We start from the raw sequence: 14,520 nt of genomic DNA on the forward strand, positions 1-14,520 counted from the left end.
AATGTTAGCAGTGTGTTGCGAAGCCTAGCAGCCCAGCTACTGAGCAGCCAACTCTTGGTTTTGGCTCAGGTCTTGATCTCCAGGGTAGTGTGATTGCACCTGGTGGGGCTCTGCTCACAGCTGGGAACTGCTTGAGATCCTCTCCCTCTCCATCTGCCTTTCCCCCTGCTCACCCATGTGCTTTTGCACTCTCTCTCTCTTTATAAAAAGTAAGTAAAATAAATCTTTAGTTAGCCATGTGGTAGGGCCATGGTGAACAAGGGAACCCAATCCAGGGATGTACATAGGTTTACCAGTGTTTCACATTACTGAAATACAGGAGTACAAGAAGAAATGTGGCAGGAATACCTGAAGGTCTAGGGGAAAAGTTGGAAAATCACACTTCTCCAAGGTCAGGAGTTCCCTCTGAGGTACAAAAAGTCCATTTTTGTAGCAAGGACAGGGAGCATAGAACGTCCCAGAACTGGTATGATTCTAAGAATCAGAGAAGATGGGATTGGAAAGGGAATGCCATGAACAAGTCTTACTTGGAGGAGGCAATAGGGAGCAGCTGGAAGACTGTGTTGCAAACAGCCTGTCTATGCCAAGGCTGGGAGAAGTAGGAGCTAAAAAGAACTCTTTTTTATTTTTATTTTTATTGTTTTTAAGAGAGAGAGAGGGAGAGAAAGGGTGGGGCAGGGGGAGGGAGAGAGAGAATCAGCGCGGACCCCTGCAGGGAGCTTGATCTCACTGAGATCATGACCTGAGCTGAAATCAAGAGCTGGGACACTTAACCAACTGAACCACCCAGTGGTCCCTAAAAGAGCTCTTATAAACAACCTGGGTTATAAAGGAAATTCCTGTTAGCCTAGAACTCTGCTTTGTCCTCTTCTCTTCATGTCATGTCTACAAATAACTGGTCCAGGAGTAATTCATGTTATTCATTAGTTATCAGTGAAGTTCCAGAATAGGAACTGTACAAACACGATAAAGGAAACAAAACAGGAAAAAAGGTAGAGGAAAAGAAATAAAGAATATTCACCAGAAAAATATTGCTGGGGAGCAAATGAAAGTTGTGATAGAGAAGTTTGCCATTAAACTGAAGAGGGTATCCAATCTCCACAATGGAGGTAAGGTGGGATGGAAGGGGTGCAAAATAGGAGTGGGGGGAGGGCAACATAGGTGTAGAGCCTGAGTAGAATGAGAAAGCAGGGAAATGGTATTAACATGGGGTGTCATGTTAATAAAAAAATAGAAACTACAGTAAGTAACAGAGTATCCTTACTAGCATCTCCAAGGCCCTAACTCAGGGAATTAAGGTGGCCAAGGTCTAGGGAGTTTTAGATTTCCACTCATACAGCACTAAGGGGATTGAGCGGATATGCAATTGGTTCATCTCCCTTTCCTGTGAGCAAATCTGGGTGGAAATCAAAATGTCACTAGGAAGATTGCACAGTGAGCATGAAACCACGGGATGGGAGAGGGGGTGTGCTGGATGTTCACAATTGCTGATGCCACCCTGCTTCCATGGCCGGATGCCTCCACAGCTGTTAGTAGGGACTGGCTCCTCACAGCCTTAGGTCAGAGAACCGTCTCTCCAGGATGGTTCTGGAAACCAAAAACCCCTTCTGCTAGCACATATTTTTTCCCCACATTATTATTTTATTTTTGGAAAATTCTTTCAAATTACATATTGAAATTATTTTCTATTCCATTATTTTGGCTATCTTCATCAGGAAATCCATTATGCAAATATTGGATCTCTTTTGCCTATCTTCCATATCTGTCACTTTCTCATTATTCCTTTTAAATTTGTCCCTTTCCATTTCATTTTGTTTACTTTTCTCAATTCTGTCCTCTGTGTCTTCCACTGTTTTTAGCAATGTCTACTCTTTTGTGATACTTCCAGTTTTGCTTTCATTTTTCTGGGAGGGGGGATGATTTTGTTTTATTCCACCTTCCTGAGGTCTTCTGGCTCACATTTCATTTCTTCCTAATATTTCACTATTGCTCCTTCTTTTCCTCTCTCTGTTATTTTCTTTCTTTTTTTTTTTAAATTTTTTATTTATTTGACAGACAGAGATCACAAGTAGGCAGAGAGGCAGGCAGAGAGAGAGTAAGGGAAGTAGCCTCCCAGCTGAATGTGGGGCTCAATCCCAGGACCCTGGGATCATGACTTGAGCCAAAAGCAGAGGCTTTAACCCACTGAGCCACCCACATGCCCCCTTTCTCTCATATTTTAGAGACAGTCTTAAACTGCCTCCCCTTCTCCTTGCCTAATTCTAAGCCTTTCTTTTCTTCTTCTCTTTCATCATGTTTTATTATCTTTCAGAAATACGTGCCTTCATCATGAACCTTTTAAAAAAATATTTTATTTATTTATTTATGGGGGAGCAGCGGGTGAGGGAGAGGGAAAAATAGACTCAGCGCTGGTCTCAGAGCCTGAAGGTCGGGGAGAGGCTGGGATTCAGTATCACCACACTGAGAGTCAAATACTCAATCCTCAACTGATGGAGCCATCAGGTCCCCCACCTTCATCACATACTTTTATCACTTTTCCTTCATACTGCTTTTCTCCACCATCACCCAGAATGCTTAACACTTTAACCTTGTAGATACCTCTTTTTTCATAGTTTATTTGCTGATTTGACTTTCTCCTGTTGAATGGTGCCCATTTCCTACCCATCCCAGAGTATGCTGAGTTTAACCACAGTCCCAACGTGCCAGGATGACTAGAACATACTGCATTAACAAAACCGTATTTATTCTTTATGGAACAAAATGAGATGTTTTCCCAAAAAGTAGTTCTAATCTCTGCATGTCCCAGACCAATAGACTTGCTGACCTTTAGAAGGTAAAACTAAACTTCTCCGTTTCAGTTCACCCTTCTCACTATGTCAGCCTCTAAGGGTTGGCAAAATAAGGTTGTGGGTTTTGTTCTGTTTGATCAGTATTGTTTGCATTTAATTGTCTTTATGGTCTCTAGCTTTGATAGTTAAATCAACAACATTGATTTCATTTTCAGTATGTACAGAGCACCAGGCACAAGGGAAAGTGCATGACAGACTCCCTATTCTGAAAGAGAGTCTAGTCAGTGGGGAAGGACGTCCCTTCTCCAAGAAAACATGCATCCAGGGGCACCTGGATGGCTCAGTTGGTTAAATGTCTGCCTGCAGCTCAGGTCATGATCCTGGGATTGAACCCCACATTGGGCTCCTTGCTCAGTGCGAATCTGCTTCTCCCTCTCCCTCTGCCCCTCCTCCTGCTTGTGCCTGCTTTCTCCCTCTCTCTCTCAGTCAAATAAAATAAAATATAAAAAAGAAAAGAAAAGACGTATCCATTCAAATGACTGAAATAGAAAAGTTGGATGGCCCTTCACCATTACTGTAAGGGGAGAATATTAGGTGTGCTCCCCCAAGCCAGACTGTGATCGTGGCCAAGGGCATGGGCTCTGGGCTTTCGTCTCTTGAGTTGGAATTCTACTTGCCATCTGATTTTAGGCAACTATTAAAGCTTTCATACCTCTTTTCTGTAAGATAGGGATATAGTCTCCACCTCACAGGGTTGTAATGAGGATTAAATGAGGTGGTACAGATGATGTACTTAGCCCAGTAATAATAATAGCTAATGTTTCTTAATCATTTTCTTTATGCCAGTGTGACAGGCTAAATAATGGCCCCCAAAGATATCCAGGTATTAATTCCTGGAACCTGTATGTATGTGTGTTACCTTATGTGGCAAGAGGGACTTCACAGGTGTAATTAAGTTAAGGATCTTGAGATGGGGAAATTATCCTAGATGGACTTGGTGGATCCTAAATGTAACCAAAAGTGTCCTTATAAGAGGGGATCAAAGGAATATGTTAGTACAGAAGGCAATGTGATGCCTAAAGCAAGACGCTACACTGCTGGCTTTCGAGATGTACGAAGGTGCCACCAAAGAACCCAGATCTCGATGCTGGAAAAGACAAGGAAACAGGATTTTTTTACTGTGCCTTGAGAGGGTGTGTGGCCTTGCAGATACCTTGATTTTGGCCCACTGAAACAGATTTTGGACTTCTGACCTCCAGAACTATAAGAGAATAAATGTGTGGTAATGTTTTTTGTTGTTTTTGTTTTTGTTTTTTACTTTTGTGGAGATATAATTGACATAACATTGTGTAAGTTTAAAGTGTACAATGTGATGATAAGATACACAGATATATTGGGAGATATTTACTGCAATAGGGTTAGTTCCATCCTTCAGCTCACATAATTACCAGTTTGTCATTGTTGTGGGGAGAATAGTAAAGCTCTATTCTCTTAGCAACTTTCAAGTACACAAATAGTATTGTTAATTGTAGTCACCATGCTGTACGTTAATTAGATCCCCAGAACATATTCATTTTATAACTGAAAGTTGTACCCTTTGACCACTATCCCCCCATCACTCCCACCGCGCAGCCTCTGGCAACCCCCATTCTACTCTGTTTCTGTGAGTTCAGTTTTTTAGATTCCACATATAAGTGGAATAAGGTCCTACAATATTTGTCTTTCTTTCTCTTATTTCACTCAGCAGAATGCCCTTAAGCATTCTGACATGAATGATGTCACAAATGGCAGAATTTTCTTCTTTCTCATGGCTGAGTAACTTATGTTCCTTCTATTTCCAATTTATTGTTTTATCATGAAAAGATGTTAAATTTTGCCAATTTCTTTTTCTGCACCTATTGACTCAATCGTATGATTATTGTCTTTTGTTCTGTTAATGCGGTGTGTCTTATTTATTGATTTACGTGCGTTGAACCATTCTTGTATCCAGGGATAAATTCCACTTGATCATGGTATATGATCCTTTTAATGTGCTCTTGAATTCAGTTTGTTAGTATTTTGTTGAGAAATTTTGTGTCTATATATTCACCGGGGATATTGGCCTATAGTTTTCATTTCATGTAGTGTTTTTTTTTTTTTTAGGATTTTTAAACCTTTTTTTATTTAAAATTTTAATCCCAGTTTAGTTAACATACAGTGTTATGTTAGTTTCAGGTGTACATTCCATATATTCCTCAGCGTTCATTGACAGAAGTACATTCTCATTTTGTGTAGTGTTCTTATCCAGCTTTAGAATCGGCATAATACAGGTCTCATAAAATGGGTTTGGGAGTGTTTCCTCTAAAAATTTTTGACATCAATTCTTTAAATGTTGTGTAGAATTCACCAGTGAAACTATCCATTCCAAAAGGCTTTTCTTTGTGGGAAGGTTTTTGATTACTGAGTCAGTTTTCTTGTTATTGGTCTACTCCAATTTTCTGTTCTTCATGATTCAGACTTAGTAAGTTGTATATTTCTAAGAATTTATCCATTTCTACTAGGTTGTCCAATTAGTTAGTACATAACTCTTAATAGCTGACCCTTATTATTCTTTGTATTTCTGTGGTATCAGCTATAATATCTCCTTTTTCATTTATAATTTTATTTATTTGAGTCTTCTCTCTTTTTCCTGGTTAATCTACTCAACGATTTGTTGGTTTTATTTATCTTTTCAAAAAACCAGCTCATCTTTTCTACTGTTTTTCTCTTCTCTATTTCATTTATTTCTGCTCTGATTTTTGTTATCTCCTTCCTTCTGATAACTTTGGGTTTAATTTGTTCTTTTTCTAGTTCCTTGACACATGAAGTTAGGCTATTTATTTGAGATCTTTTCTTTTTCTTAATGTAGGCATTTATGGCTATAGACTTCCCTCTTAGAATTGCTTTTGCTGCATCCTGTAAGTTTTTTGTTTGTTTGTTTGTTTTTAAGATTTTGTTTATTTATTTAACATATCAGAAGCAGGAAGAGCAGCAGGTAGAGAGAGAGGGAGAAGCAGGTTCCCCTCTGGGGCTCCCCTCCCCAATGTGGGGCTCGATCCCAGGACCCCGAGATCATGACCCGAGCTGAAGGCAGAGGTTTAACCCACTGAGCCACCCAGGTCCCCCATCCTGTAAGTTTTGATGCATTATGTTTCCATTTTAATTTCTTTCAATATATTTTTTAAAAGATTTTATTTATTTGACAGAGAGAGATCACAAGTAGGCAGAGAGGCAGGCAGAGAGAGAGGAAGGGAAGCAGGCCCCTGCTGAGCAGAGAGCCCAATGTGGGGCTCAATCCTAGGACCCTGAGATCATGACCTGAGCTGAAGGCAGCGGCTTAACCCACTGAGCCACCCAGGCGCCCTCAATATATTTTTTTACTTCCCTTTTGACCTCATCTTTGACCCACTGGTCATGCTACCACATGAATTAGTGAACTTTCCAGTTTTCCTCCTGTTAGTAATTTCTGATTTCATACTATTGTGATCAGAAAAGATACCTGGGGGGCGCCTGGGGGGCTCAGTGTTAACCCACTCAGCTTCTGCCTTCGGCTCAGGTCATGATCTCAGGGTCCTGGGATCAAGTCCTGCATCAATCTCTCTGCCCCCCACACCGACCACCGCCTGCCTCTTTGCCTGCTTGTGATCTCTCTCTCTCTCTGTCAAATAAATAAAATCTTAAAAAAAAAAAAGATACTTGGCACACTTTCAATATTTATGAGTTTGCTGAGAGTCATCATGATCTATCCTGGAGAATGTTCCAGCTGGGCTTGAGGTGAATATGTATTCTGCTGCCATTGGATGGATTGTTCTCTGTATGTCTGTTAGGTCCACTTGGTCTAAAGAATAGCCAAGTCTAATGTTTCCTTACTGATTTTCTGTCTGGATCATCTATCCATTGTTGAAAGTGGGATATTGAAGTCCCCTATTATTATTATATTGTCGTCTATTACTCCCTTCAGATCTGAGCATATATTTAGGTGTTCCAATGTTAGGTGCATATATATTCACAACTGTTATATACTCTTGATGAATTGGCCCTTTTAAGATTATATGATGATGTTCTTTGTCTCTTGTTACAGTTTTTGACTTAAAGTCTGTTTTTTCTGATGTAAGTATAGCTACCTTTGCTGTCTTTTCATTTCTGCTTGCATGAAATAACCCTTTTTCACCCTTCATTTTGAGTCTGTATGTGTTCCTAAAGCTGAAATGAATCTCTTGTAGGCAGGATGTAATTGAGTCATGTTTTTTAATCTATGTGGCCACTCTGTGCCTTTTGATTAGAACATTCAATCCATTTACATTTGAAGTAATTATTGATAAGTAAGGAATTAGTATTGCCATTTTTTTCATTGTTTTCTGGCTGTTTTGTAGTTTCTTTGTTCCTTCTTTTCTCTCTTACTGTCTTCTTTCATGAATTGATGATTTTCCATTGTGGTATACTTTCGTTTCCTTCTTTTTGTCTTGTATGTATCACCTATAGGTTTTTGTTCTATGGTTACCTAAGGCTCACTTGAAACATCCTGTAGATATTATAGTCTTTATTTTGAACTGCTAACATCTTCAACTGTATACCAAAAAAACTACCCTTTTATCACACCCCTACCACATTTTTGTTTCCTATTTTACACATTTTTATATTGTGTATCCATTAATAAGTTATTATAGCTATAGCTATTTTTAATACTTTTGCTCCTCAAGCTTTATATTAGTTAAGTGGTAAACACACCACTATATTACAATATTAGAGTATTCTCAATCTGACTGTATCCTTGTCTTTACCAGTATGTTATTTCTTTTCTTTTTGAAGTTTTTATTTATTTGTTTGCGAGATAGTGACAGAGCTAACAAGAGAGAGCACGAGAGATGAGGAGAGGGAGAAGCAGGCTCCCTGCAATACGGGGCTCCATCCCAGGACCCCAACATCATGACCTGAGCTGAAGGCAGACACTAAGCTGATTGAGCCACCCAGGCACTTCTGTGTTGTTTATTTTCACATGTTTGATGTTACTAGTTAGCATCTTTTTGTTTCAGCTTGAGGAACTCTTTCAGCATTTCTGGTAAGGCAAATCCAGTGATGCTGAACACCCTCCAGAGGCACCAGGTCTGGCAGCCATGGTGACTTGTCAGCTCAGGCCACTGGGGGCTGTCCCATCAACTGCATGCTCCTTATCAAGTGCCCATTGCTCACCCGGCTCTTTCCTTCCTGGTAAGGGGAACCCTTTCTAGCTTGGGAGTTCCCTCTTGGTGCTAAACAGTGCTGGCAGGGGCCATGGGTTGATGTAACAAAACAAAGCTGTTCTTCCTTCCCTTTTTGTGTGGTTGTTCTCAAACTTTTTGTTTAACTGCACTGCTGAAGTTTATCAAGTGGACTCCAGAGCTCTCCAGCGCTGTTTTTATTTGTGGGTAACTATCTAATTGTTGATCTTTAAGGAGAGATGGAGGGATTTCCTACTCCGCCATCCTGGTAATGTCACTCACAAATGTATGCTGTTTTAAGCTGCCAAGTTTGTGGTAATTATTACAGTAACCATAGTAAATGAATACAGCTGGGCATTATTCTAAAGGCTTTCTATATATTATTTCATCCAACTCTCACCTTTTCCCATCTCCTCATTAATCATAGAGAGGTGTGTTAGTAGGTTGGCCCCATCCTCAGTTGGCCCCACCACACACCCTGTCCCCATCTTAAATAAATTTCATCCATCAGGCTTTAATCTTTTTTTTTTTTTTAGAGATTTTATTTATTTATTTGACAGACAGAGACCACAAGTAGGCAGAGAGGCAGGCAGAGAGAGAGGGGAAGCAGGCTTCCCACTAAGCAGAGAGCCCGATGCAGGGTTTGATCCCAGGACCGGAGATCATGACCGGAGCCAAAGGCAGAGGCTTTACCCCACTGAGCCACCCAGGCACCCATTTCTTTCTTTCCTTATTTTTATTCATTTATTTATTTTTTGCATGGTGATTTCTGATGGCAGATTTAGGGTTGCATGCTGGCTTTGCCTTGAGTTTCTTCATCTATAGAAAATAGAATGATATCTATTTGCAGGATTGTTAGAAAGGACTAAATGGTACAAGTGAAAGTGTCCTGGACATCTCAATTGTTATGACTGGCATGCTCACAGCCCTTGCTGGGAGAGAACTTGAACAGCCAGCCACAGTTGGTCAGACCACATGTGGGTGCCTGATACCCCAAAGTCAGCCAGATTCGCAGGCGGATCAGATACTAATGATGCAGTTCAGTGGAGAAAGTTCTGTCTAAACAGTAAGATAACCTCAGGTTGCTCTCTGGAACCTGAAATGGAAAGTAAAGAGGGAATCAGGCAATTAGGGATAAGAACTGAAGCTAAAAAGATGTTGAGAAGGAAGAGGTGGGGCCAAAAGCAAGTTGTAATTGTTAAAATTAATGAAAGGAAACCTTTGTTTAGAAAGGTGTGGAGATTATAAAAAATAAAAAATTAAAAAAAAATGAACTAAAAAAAAAAAAAGGTGTGGAGAGGCCAGCAGAAGGAGTTCTCACACCTGGCTACTCCTTGTGAATTGCAGACCCTACAGGTAGGGACGGGCCTTGCAGGTGTGTATTTCTTCACTATCCCAGCAGGAGGGAGAAAGGTTTTCCTCCTCCCCAGGCAACATCCTAGCTGGTGAGACTGTCACAACTTCAACCAATGAAAAGCCACTATACTTTGAGCTCCCAGTTTACTTCAATGGACTTTTTGTTTATAATGGCCCTTCCCAATTCCCCCTTTCCTCCGTTAAAAAAAAGGGTTCTTTGTTGTCTGGTTTTGCCTATGGTTTGCTATAGCCTCCTTCCGGAATTGCAGTTCTCTGCTCTTCCCAAATAAACCCATTTTTGCTGGCAAAATAACGGCAGTTTTATATTTAAGGCTAACATAATTCTTGAGTAGGGCTCAGTTGTTGAGGAAACAGAAACTATGAGTATGCAAACGTAGGGAGGTCAAGATAAAAGTGATAGGATGGATGCTAAGAAAGCCAGAAGTGGGGGAACTCCCCCAATAAGCAGAGTCTCAGCCAAGTCACAAAAATGGCAGAACAGAAGAGTGAAGACCCATTCACTTCTGCCTAGTGCCTAGTGCCATCTTCGATTCAGAAAAGCTCCTAATCTTGGATTTCACAATTTGTCAATCTTCCTTATTGCCACATGCCATCTTTTTTTTTTTTATTTATTTATTTGACAGAGAGAGATCACAGGTAGGCAGAGAGGCAGTCAGAGAGAGAGAGAGGAGGAAGCAGACTCCCTGCCGAGCAGAGAGCCCGATGCAGGACTCGATCCCAGGACCCTGAGATCATGACCTGAGCCGAAGGCAGTGGCTTAACCCACTGAGCCACCGAGGCGCCCTGCCACATGCCATCTTAAAACGAAGTCCTATTACTTGAGTTTGTCAATGGATCCTTATTTTACACAAAAGAGTTTAATTAAAACAGAAAGAATCCAAGTGGTAGTTCTGTCTCACTTTTAAATGGGGCATTGAAACAGTGGGGCATAATGGAGGCAGAAGAAGATTACTGGCAAAGGAAATATCAAGAGTCGAGGCTTGGAGCTGAGAGAACATAAAGATATCAGTGGCTGGGCACAGTCTCAGAGCAATAGTCAGGGGGTTGTGATCTCTCACAAAGGGTAAGGGCAGTAGGGCTGAGAAGGATAGTTGGGAACCTAGATGCCCAACGTGGGCAACTTAACTGTGTTACCAGTAGCTGGAGCTCCTTCTTCGAAGCTTTGTTATTCTCACACCTAGGGTTTTGTCTTAGTAATACGTATCATTTTTAACATCTTAAAGAACCATCAACAATTTGTTATATATCCTCCCAGGAAAAAATTATACTAACTTGATTAATGATCAAAAACCAGATGCTACCAAATCTGTCCCTTTCCTTTGCTATTTAAGAGCTGTTTGTGTCCTCAAGGAAGCTGCTTGAAAGAAACACAGAAAACAAACCAACTCCCTGTCACATATATCCCCGTGGCCTGAGTCATAAGGAAATGCAGATGGGACAGAACCAGGTTTCCTATCTGTGGGCTGACTCTGCCCAGCCCAGACTCAAGTGATGATGACGGAAGTCCTTAGGAGTTTGAATATAGGTCAGGGCCAGTAAATACCACTGAGCCTGGGTCCTGATTCAGTATAGGAATCCATTTCCTTCAGGTGTTTTCCAAATTTTCCAGGCTCTCTGAACCTGAGGAACAGCCTTTAGAACAGTGGTGTCCAGTGGAAGTATAATGCAACCCCTATATCTAATTTAAACTTGTGCAGTTTTCATGCAATAAAAATGAAAAGACATGGGTGAAATTAATTTTAATAATATATTTTATTTAACCCAGTATATCCAGAATATTATTTTAAACATGCAAGCAATATCAAAACTAATTTTTTTGGTCCTGTCTTCACAATCTGGGGCATTTTTTAACGCATACATACATCTCAGTTCAGACTGACCACATTTTTTTAAAAGATTTTATTTATTTATTTGTTTAAGAGAGAGAGCATGTGCACACGAGTAGGGGTGGGGGTATGGGCAGAGAGGAGAGAGAATCCCAAGCAGACTCCACACTGAGCAAAGAATCCAACGTGGAACTGGATCCCACAACCCTGAGATCATGACCTAAGCTGCCTGAGCTAAAATCAAGAGTCAGATGCTTTAACTGAACCACCCCGGCGCACCCAGACTAGCCACATTTTAAAGTGCTCTATACCTCCATCTGGTATAGATGGTGGCTATGTATTAGACAGCACAGGTCTAGAGGTACTTGACTTGCTTCCTCCTTCCCACTCTACCTCCCACTCCCATCAGATGCAGGGATTTGCGGGGTGGGCCAGGAGTTCAGAGGCCTTGTTGTCATGCCAGTGCCGTAAGTTCACTAGGAAAAACCAAGTCGCTCTTCTTCTGAACCATCCTCACCTATTCCAATATGCCTCTCCTTTCCCTTCCTGAAGTCAAGGGCTAGTGGTCTCACAGAATGTGGTCTATGTTATAGGATTCTATTTCATTTTGCTTTACACTCCGTTGTTATGTTTCAGACTCCCCAACTGGATTACAAAGGTCTTAAAGGCATTTGTCCCACTCCTAGTCATCTCTTTTTGCAACACCTAGTCATCCACAAATGAATAATTGTTGAATAAATGAATGACTCCTTACAGAGAGAGAAGTATGTTTACTTCTGAGAAAGTATACTGAGAAGTATGTTTACTCACTCCTTACAGAGAGAGAAGTATGTTTACAGGTAAACATGTATTATGGAAGCCTTTGTTTTATCTGACACCCCTAGGTCCATACAGCCTGTTTCCTCATCAACAGTGAAGCCAATCAGGGCACTGTCAGTCCCAGCCTAGAAACTGGGGGGAATACTTGTCTTTGTCATCTGGATCTCAGGCACACAGACTCAGTTCAACAAATAGTTCCTGAACAACTCCCATGCCCCAGGCATCGTGCTGGGTACTCTGGGAGGTGCACAAATGAGTAACAAATACCCTTGCCCTCAAGTCCCTAACTAGTACAGGGCCTTTGACAGGTCTACACAAATAATTATAATTTTAGGTTGAGTAACCTCAGGGCTATAAGGGGAATAAAGAGGCCAGGTAGGAGAGGGGCAAGAAGAGGGACTCTCAACGGAGGCTTCATTCAGACCTATCCTTGAGATGATGCTTGAGGCTAGGACAGGATTTGGACAAGTGGGAACGGAAGGAGGGAAACAGCTTTTAGAAATCTGACAAATGAGGAAGAAACACAATACAGAGGAGGTGTGGTGAAGAGACTCCTTAGGACAAGGAAATGAGAGCGACCACAAAGATAAGGGCAGGGTGGAAGAAAGCATAGCAGGGTAGGGGAGGAGCAAATCTCAGGAGAGCGGTGAGGACTCCAGACCTGGAAGGCACCCTTGTTGAAGACAATGCGGGGAAGAAGGGCTCGGGGAGTGAAGCGGGGAATTCCAAAAGGAAGTGAGATGGGTTTATGTCCTACACTCCTGGTGGCAGAAGCAGGGACCAGAGGAATAAAATCCCTCTGATCAAGGAAAGTGGACTCCCCTAAATATGTTAAACAACCTCATTTGAGCAGAGTCCCAGAGTGACAGGGAAAGGATGAAAAGAGATGAGATAAGCTGGAAAGAACTTTACATAACTAACACAGGAGATGTGGGCAATATTCGGTCTAGCCAGTACCGCGTGCCCTAGAGATCACAGGAACAGTCGGCACGCCAAGTCAGACATCAGCCTGGGAAATCAGCCCCCGGTGGGGGAATGAAAGCAGATTGGAAATAGCAGGTGACTAGGTTATAGTGTAAATTACAAGTTGGGATAGCCTTTCCCAATCACTGAAGTCGGGATTCTCGCCTGGAGGTGTGTAGGTAGTAATCTACACATACAAAGGTTGTATCTGCAGCAACGGAAAAATTCCAAGACTGGCATTAGGTGTACAAAAGGAAATCAGAATCTGATTTAAGAAGAAGACTGATTTACTTTGTTTTATTTTTGAATTTCAGATGCATCTGTTGCCTCTAAACACTTTTATTTCCGAGAAAAGACAGACCAGACTGTGCTCCACCTTTCAGAGCATGCATACAAGGGTGCCTAAAGAACATACGTTTGTGTACTCAGTGACACACACCCAAAGCTGTAATGGAGACTAATAATTGGTAGCATATATTGAGCGTGTGGTAACTGCTAGGCCATGTGCAAAGTGCTTTTACAGGTATTATCTCATTTCGTCTTCACAATATTACCTATGACAGGGGTGCCTGGGTAGCTTGGTCAGTTAGGTATCAGACTTTTGGTTTTGCCTCATGTGGTGATCTGGGGGGTGAGGGGAGATCGTCGTGACATTGAGCCCTCTGTCAGGCTCTGCACTTAGCAGAGTCTGCTTGGGATTCTCTCTTCCTCTTCCTCTGCCCCTCCCTGCCCACCTCCCATCACAGGTAAATAAATAAATAGATCTTTTTTTAAAAAAACAATATTACCTATGACATTATTTTACTATCTTCATTTCTCAGGGAGATAGGTTACATGACTTGCTAAGATCACAATGCTAGCAACCTATGGGGCTGTAAGAAGCTTTTTATATTATAAATCCATTGTTTTTTTTTAATAGTTATAGGGCTCTTCAGATTTCTTTTTTTGTATCAGTTTTAGTAAGATATATTTCCTAAGAATTTAGACAGTTCATTTAAACCTCCAAACTTATTGGCATGAATCTGGTCAAAAAACTTTGTTTATTAAAAATAATTTAGCATCTGAGGGCTGCCTGGGTGGTTCGGTTGGTTAAGTGTCTGCTGTTGGCTCAGGTCATGATCCCAGCTTCCTGGGATTGAGTCCCACATGGCGTCCCCTGCTCAGTGGGGAGCCTGCTTCTCCCTCTGCCTGCTGCTCCCTTTGCTCATGCTTGCTCTCTCTCTCTCACATACACACAAATAAATAAATAAAATCTTTAAAAAACAATTTAGGATCTGAGATGTATTCCTCTTTTCATTTCTGATATTCATTACAAATACTTCTTTTTCTTGACTAGTCTTACCAGAGATACATCCATTATATTAGTCTTTTCAAAGAAACAATCTCTTGATTTGTTGTCCCTTTCTATTATAAATTTGTTTCCTATTTCATTAATTTCTCCTCTTATCTACATTATTTCCACTATTAGGTTTTTTTGGTAAATTTCCCCCCTACTTTCTTGAGATGGATGCTTATTAGCTCATTGATTTT

The 14,520-nt window shown here is 41.1% G+C and overlaps 1 long non-coding RNA gene across 3 annotated transcripts in view; it reads left to right on the forward strand.

Moving 5' to 3' along the window:
* Window positions 1-14,520, forward strand: part of LOC309867070 — a 78,420-nt gene that overhangs the window by 6,984 nt on the left and 56,916 nt on the right. The window contains exon 2 of one of the 3 annotated variants that reach the window (XR_014312967.1): window positions 13,305-13,513. The exons of 1 other annotated variant lie outside the window; for it this stretch is intronic. This is a non-coding gene — a long non-coding RNA (uncharacterized lncRNA). Of the gene's footprint in view, window positions 1-6,888; window positions 6,918-13,304; window positions 13,514-14,520 lie in introns of all 3 variants that reach the window. One more of the 3 variants, XR_014312968.1, reaches the window with a different exon arrangement.

This window comes from Mustela nivalis (genome assembly GCF_964662115.1).
Source record: "Mustela nivalis genome assembly, chromosome: 6".
Taxonomy (NCBI): Eukaryota; Metazoa; Chordata; class Mammalia; order Carnivora; family Mustelidae; genus Mustela; species Mustela nivalis.